This window comes from Chrysochloris asiatica, unplaced genomic scaffold, assembly GCF_000296735.1.
Source record: "Chrysochloris asiatica unplaced genomic scaffold, ChrAsi1.0 scaffold00143, whole genome shotgun sequence".
Taxonomy (NCBI): domain Eukaryota; kingdom Metazoa; phylum Chordata; class Mammalia; order Afrosoricida; family Chrysochloridae; genus Chrysochloris; species Chrysochloris asiatica.
Genome location: NW_006408661.1, coordinates 8,691,306 through 8,699,062, shown reverse-complemented (window position 1 = coordinate 8,699,062; position 7,757 = coordinate 8,691,306). Strand labels below are relative to the sequence as shown.

General features: G+C 40.2%; 1 pseudogene; it reads left to right on the top strand.

Moving 5' to 3' along the window:
• Positions 1–2,025: 2,025 nt before the first annotated feature.
• LOC102821602 lies at positions 2,026–2,607 on the top strand (annotated as a pseudogene).
• The last annotated feature ends 5,150 nt before the right edge of the window (positions 2,608–7,757 follow it).

Below are 7,757 nucleotides of genomic sequence, written 5' to 3'. Positions count from 1 at the left end.
TTTCTCCCGCGGAGCAGCTGGTAGTTTTGAACCGCTGACCTTAAGGTTTGCAGCCCGATTCGTAACCACTACGCTACCAGAGCTCCTTATTTATTGTCCTAGTTGTGAGTTTTTTTGTTGTTTTCAATGAGGTGCAGTGAAGGCTGTGGTCTTTGATGTTTATCAGTAAGTATTTTTAAGTCCTCTTTGCTTTCAGCAAGTAAGATCATATCATTTGTATACTGCAGGTTAGTTAATGAGTCTTTCTCCAATCCTGATGCCACATTCTTCTTCATATAATACCACTTCTTGAATTATTTGTTTCGCATACAGATTGAATAAGAATGGTTAAAGAATACAGTCCTGCTGCAGACCTTTCCTGATTTTAAACCATTCCATATCCCCATGTTTTGTTTGAATGATTACCTTTTGGTCTATGTACAGGTTCCTCATGAAGTGTTCTGGAATACCTGCTTTTCCCAAGTTATCCATAGCTTGTCATGATCCATACAGTCAAAAGCCTTTGCAGTCAAGAAACCATCTTTCTGGTACTCTCTGCCTTAATGTTTTATATATATTTTTTAAGTTTTTATTGTGAATTGAGTTACAGTTTACATGGGAGCACATCACCTTTACATTCATCCTATCATATTTTGTTTCATTGCAATGATTACAATCCCCTCCATGCATCATCATTCAACAGCATTTGCTTCCAATTCCTCTGTGTTTTTTTTTGTATGTACACTGAAGCACTCAAGAACATATAACCATTCAAACAATCAAAGGGTATATATATCCTTTATGCCAGTCCCCCGGCCGCCAGCACATGGCCCTCCTTAAGTCTTGAGTCCCTAGCTGATCCATCTCTCCATGTTATCATTTCTGACTCCATATCTGGCTTCACTGCTTCTCTGGACAGGGTCTCGCACTCCGCTCTTCTCCCTTGATGGTCTTACGGTCCTCCGCTCCTAGACTGCAAGATCAACTACTCCCCTCTTTTTGTTACAAAACATCTACCTTTACATTTGTAATATTCACATTTACACTTGTAACATTCCAGATAGCAATTATTCACTATTGAACCACAAGAATCTTATTCCCATTTCTTTTTACCAGTCCCATCTAGACAGGTTGGAAAACACTCAGTGGAGATTCTACCTTCCCTCACACCCTCTGAAACTAAGCTCCCTCTTGAAAACATGTAAGCCAATCACTTCGTGCCTTTGTTGCCCCTCCCCCCCCTCATTTTGGGTAGCCAAAGTCTAAGTTGCCCATCCCTATCAACCCTGTGTACAGAGAGGGTGGGAATGATTCCTGATGTAAAGATCTGCTCCCTCTTTTAAGCTACAACATCTGTAAGTATAGGTCAAGTTCATCAAATTGTAGCAGATTATACTTTTTTTTCCCCTCTTCTATCTTTCTCTAGTCGAGTTCTGATCAATCAGCCATTGAAGCTAGGTCAAATGGGTACTATCTGCAAGTCTGGGCATTCTTGTACATTTTTCCTCACTTCATATTAGCTGGACACTTCACTTTCCACTCTAGTCCTCTGTGACTATGTCCTTGTCCATGGGCTCAGGAGTCCCCAGGTCTTGCTATACTGCTGGCCAACTAGGCTGTGATCCAGGTTGACAGGAGTCTATTGAACATGGTTGGACTTAGTTCACAACTTCATTGCTGTTTTTCTTCCACGTCCCCTTATCGGTAAACCAACATGGTCACCAGCAAGTTTACATGCCGGCTCATGTATTCCCTTCGAGTTTCAGTCTTGGAAGGGGTTTGCCTTGAGGGAACTTGATTGCTTGCTTTGATGGCTCCCTGGTGAACAACTTGCTTGTTCTTATAGAAGTCAATCAGACTGCCATTCTTGTTTTTTATTTTTCCTGCTCATCTTTCTTTCAAGAAGTATCTTCTGGGGCCCCGCTCAGTGCAGGCGTGTGGGAGGGGGCCGGTGGGGAAGGATAGCTGCCTAGATCCCTAGGAAAGGCTCACATTTCCCCAGCCCCCCCAGCTCCCTGGTCCCCACTGGGTTGGCCCTGCCCAGCCATGATCAAGGTGATCCTCATCTTCAACAACTATGGGAATCCATGGCTCTCCAAGTTCTACCAGCCCTACAGTGAAGATACATAACAGCAAATAATCAGAGAGACATTCCATCTGGTAGCTAAGAGAGATGAAAATGTTTGTAATTTCCTAGAAGGAGGATTGTTAATAGGATGATCTGACAACAAACTGATATGTAGACATTACACAACATTATATTTTGTCTTCTGTGTGGATTCTTCAGAAAGTGAACTTGGCATTTTATATCTAATTCAAGTATTTGTGGAAACATTAGACAAGTGTTTTGAAAATGTCTGTGAACTGGATTTAATTTTCAGTGTAGACAAGGTTCACAATATTCTTGCAGAAATGGTGATGGGAGGAATGGTATTGGAGACCAACATAAATGAGATTGTTACACAAATTGATGCACAAAATAAACTGGAGAAATTTGAGGCTGGCTTTACAGGTGCCCTAGCCAGTGATGTATCAGCTGTAAAGAACATGAATCTTCCTGAGATCCCACGAAATATTAACATTGGTGACATCAGGATAAAAGTGCCAAGTCTGCCCTCTTTTAAATAAAAAAAAAAAATGTAAAGGCTACTCCTAGGTAAAATCCAGGGGGGAAAGTCATCTACTTTTACCAGGCATTTGTTTACCAAAAATAGAGGAGGAGAGTCTTAACTTTTGCTTTTGGATTTAAGTCAAAATCAGTAGTCCTGGTGTGGTGCTGTGGGTTAATGCGCCAGACTGCAAAGCCGTTTGAACTTCAAGGTTGGTAATGTAAGCTCACCAGCTGCTCCTCAGAAACCCTATACAGGGTCGCTATGGGTCAGAACTGGCTCGATGGCACTTCACAACAACACTGTATATAAGTTGTGTAAAATCAGTATGTGAAGTTCAATGTTGCTTTTCTTGCTTAATGATTTTTAAGAAATTGAGTAGTTCCTGTGTAATTTTTTTTTTTTTTAATTGCATTCCTATGCCCACCTAAGGCATGCTTCTATGTATTGGCTATTACAGTATTTTGAAGTGTTTGAGATACTTCTTTAATTATGTAAAACCAAAATGTTGGTGTTTTGTATGGACCACAAGTACAGCATTCCTTAATTCCTTCTGCTAATGTCATAATTGTTATTTTAAGAGCCAAGTATGTATTGCATGAAAACATTATGACCTATTCCTCTTGTTTTAAATAAACTTCAAGATAACTAGACTTATAGAACACCTTTCTGTTTGCCTATTTATCTACTTTAGCAATATTTTTTTACATGCTGACTCAACAAAATAAATAAAAGTATATTTTATCACTGTTAAAGAAAAAAAAAGAGAAAGAAATATCTTCTACCCACCAATTACAAGGTACTCTCATCTTTATCCCCTTTCCTGCCCCTAGTTCATCCCTTCCTCTCTAAGTACCCAGTAGTCTCATGTTACTTTCTAAAATCATAGTTTATAAAATCTCAGGGCCCAAGGGGTGTGGAATTTATTTCATCCTAGACCAATAATCTTTGCACCCATGCAAAGTGCAGTGCAGCGAATTATTTAATATGGCTCTTCTAGCTGCAGCCTATAACTACCACCAAGGCAATTGGATAGTTTGTTAATAAGGTAAATAAGGCACATGGCACTCTTGAGGGTGTGGTGACTTGAATTTACTGGATCTGACTTTTCTATCCAAAGTCTTCTTAATTCCTACCAAGCAATTGGGGGAGGAGGACACAAATAAGATATTCAGGACTCTCAAGCTGGGATTGCAAATAAGATATACAGGATTCTCAGGCTGGGATTGCAAATAAGATACACAGGACTTTCAGGCTGGGATTAGTTAGTTTTGCCCTCTGTTGTTGTTGTTGTTAAGTGCCATCGAGTCAATTTCGACACATAGCAACCCTGTATAGGGTTTCCAAGGAGCAGCTGGTGAGCTTGAACCACCGATCTTGTAGTTCAAGTGACTTTGCAGTCTGACGCATTAGCCCACAGTTTTGCCCTCTAGCTAGGTTTAAAAGGACTCATCTCAGAAGCAGAGACAGACAATCCCAGGACCATCAAGAAGGAAGAGCATGAGTGAGACGTGAGATCTCTACCTAGAAAAAAACAACTGCAGAGGTGACAGCAAGAGATGAAGGTGATGGCAGAGGTGATGGCATGGAGAGACAGCAGCATCGGACTCTAGGCCTCTGGATTGAGTAAAGCTGAGTACCTATGGGCAGGAAAGTGGCTTGAATGTACTCTTTTAGCCATCCACAGACTGGCTAAAATAACTTTGTAACCTGTGTTCGATCAAGGCAGAGACCAAGGGACCACATGACTGAAAGGATGAAAACAAGAGTGAGGCATGTCTGCATTATGGCAGACAAGAACAGCTCCTGACCAGAGAACTGCTGTATTCTGAGTTGATTTTGATCCTGGACTGTACACTGTTCACTTCCCTAATAAACTCCATACTCATGAAAAAAACAACACAAAAACCAGAAATATCTTCTAAACCTCTAGCTGCCCCAGCTCCTCTGCTTGTCCTTTCAAGGGGAAATTTCCCACTTCAGAAGACTCTGGATGGGGATTAGGCTACCACCTATGGTCTTATGCAATGCAAAGGCTCCACAGGAAGCCTCTTTCATTGGAAAAGTTCTAGCACCATTTTATGTATTTGAATCAGTTATAGGTTGAAGATGGACTTACAAGCTTTCTATGGTGAAGTTTCTGACTATTCCATTTTCTCCCCTTCAAGTGTCTATTTTACAATAGTAGACAAGGGAAACCAAGATTCATAAGACAGTTAAGTATCTTAACACTATTTTCCATCTTTTACCCATTCAAACCATGCCGCAATCCCTGTATCCCAGAACCGTGTTGTTTCAAGTCTGAGCATATATCACTGTTTTCCTCTGTCCTACTTAGCCCATGCAAACCTGCCTATTTGTTCTCCCATCTGCCTTGTTCATCCATCCCCTTCCTCTGTATTGTATATTGCCCCACCCAACACCCAAACTATCATGTGTCTATTCCCTACCCTGTGTTCCACATTCCCCTCCCTCCCCTCTCCCCACACCCTACACTCCAGTAACCAACAACAAATTTTTCTTTTTTTTTCCACTTTAGTGTGGGTATGTTTTCTTAAGTTTTTACAATAATGGTCCTATGCAGTATTTCTCTTTTTGTGACTAACTCATTTCACTCAGCATAATGTCCTCGAGGTTCATCCACGTTATGTGGTGGCTTACAGCTTCCTTGTTAATCTTCAAGGTAGCATAATATTCCATTGTGTGCATGTACCAAAGTTTGTTTATCCATACTTCCATTGATGGGCACTTACGCTATCTCCATCTTTTACTATTGTAAATGGTGCTGCTATGAACATTGTTATGCATGTATCTACTCGTGCTATGGCTTGTTTTTCTTATGGATAGATACCAAGTAGAGGAATTGCTGGATCATAAGGTATTTCTCTTTCCAGCCTTCTGAGGAAGTGCCATATTGTTTTCCAGAGTGGTTGGACCATTTTGCAATCCCACCAGCAATGTAGGAGGGTCTCGGTTTCTCCGTATCCTCATCAGCATTCATTGTCCACTTCTTTTTTGAACTTCACTACTGTTGCTGGTGTGATATGATATCTCATTGATCTGGAGTCAGAAAACCAAAAAGGAAGAAGATGCTCAGCATTTCTCAAGCTGGGAACTGAAGAAAAAATTCAAGCCTCCACTTTTGTTATTGAAGGATTCTCTGGGCAAATTATTGAATGATGCAGAAAACATCAAAAGAAAATGGAAGGAATACACAGAGTCACAGTACCAAAAGGAAATGGTTGATGTTCAACGGTTTCAAGAGGTAGCATATGATCAAGAGCCAATGATACTGAAGGAAGAAATCCAAGGTGTATTGAAGGAATTGGCAAAAAACAAGGCATCAGGAATTGAAGGAATACAAATTGAAATCTTTCAAGAAAGTGAGGCAGCACAGGAGGCACTCACTCATCTATGCCAAGAAATTTGAAAGATGACTATCTGGACTACTGATTGGAAGAAATCCATATTTGTGACCATTCCACAGAGAGGTGACCCAATGGAATGTGGAACTCATTAGAGAATATCTTTGATATCCCATGCGAGTAAAGTTTTATTAAAGGTAATACAGAAACGGCTTCAGGCATACATTGACAGAGAACTTCCAGAGGTTCAAGCTGGATTCAGAAGAGGACGCGGAATGAGTGATATCATTGCTGATGTCCGATGGATCTTGCCTGAAAGCAGAGAATACCAAAAAGATGTTTACCTGTGCTTTACTGACTACATAAAGGCTTTCGATTGTGTGGATCATGACAATCTATGGACAACATTGTAAAGTATGAGTATTCCTGAACACTTACTTGTGCCAATGAGGAATCTGTAACTGGACCAAGAGGCAGTTGTTCAAACAAAACATGGGAACACAGAATGGTTTAAAATTAGGAAAGGTGTGCAACATGGTTGTATTCTTTAACCATACATATCCAAACTGTATACTGAACAAATAATCTGAGAAGCTGGGTTATATGAAGAAAAACGTGGCATAAGGATTGGAAGAAGACTCATTAACAACCTGCGATATGCAGATGATACAACCTTGCTTGATGAAAGTGAAGAAGACTTAAAATATTTACTGATGAAGATCAAAGAGCACAGCCTTCAGTATGGATTACATCTCAATGTAAAGAAAACAAAATTCCTCACCACTGGACCAATAAACAACATTCTTATCAATGGAGAAAAGATTGAAGTTGTCAAGGACTTCATTCTTCTTGGATCAACTATCAACACTCATGGAAGCAGCAGTCATTATATCAAATGACGTATTGCATTAGGCAAATTTGCTGCACAAGACCTTTTTAAAGTGTTGAAGAGCTAAGATGTCAGCTTGAGGACTAAGGTGTGCCTGACCCAAGCCATGGTATTTTCAATAACTTCATATGCATGCAAAAGCTGGACAGTGAATAAGGAAGACCATAGAAGAATTGATGGTTTTGAGTTATGGTGTTGGGGAGAATATTGAAAGTGCCATGGGCTGCCAAAAGAACCAACAGATCTGTATTGGAAGAAGTGCAGCCAGAATGTTCCTTGAAGGCCAGGATGGCCAAACTTCATCTCTCATACTTCGGACATATTGTCAGGAGAGACTGTTCGCTGGAGAAGAATGTCATGCTTGGTAAGTTGGAGGGTCAATCAAAAAGAAGATGACACCTAATGAGATGGATTGGCAAAGTGACAGCATCTATGGGCTCAAGCGTGGCAACAGTAGTGAGGTTGGCCCAGGATAAGGCAGTGTTTCATTCTGTTGTGCATAGGGTCACTATGAGTTGGTACCGACTCGATTACACCTAACAACAACAACAAATGGGTAGTGATTGTGAATATTTCTTCTTATGTTTGTTGGCTGCCCATATCTCTTCCTTGGTGAAGTGTCTGTTAATATTCTGTGTCCATTTTTTAATTGGGTTATTTGTATTTTTCTTGTAATGGTGTTGTGGTTTCCTATATATTTTAGAAATTAGTCTCTTGTCTAATGTGTCATTGCAAAATATTTTTTCCTATTCCGTGGGCTCCTTTTTCACTCTTTTGGTGAAGTCTTTTGATGCACATGTTTTTAATTTTTAATATGTCCCAGTCATCTAATTTGTCTTCTTTTGTTTTTGCAATTTTTACTATGTTTGGTAGTCTGTATGCATTCTGTATTAGAGCCCTCATATTTGTCCCTAG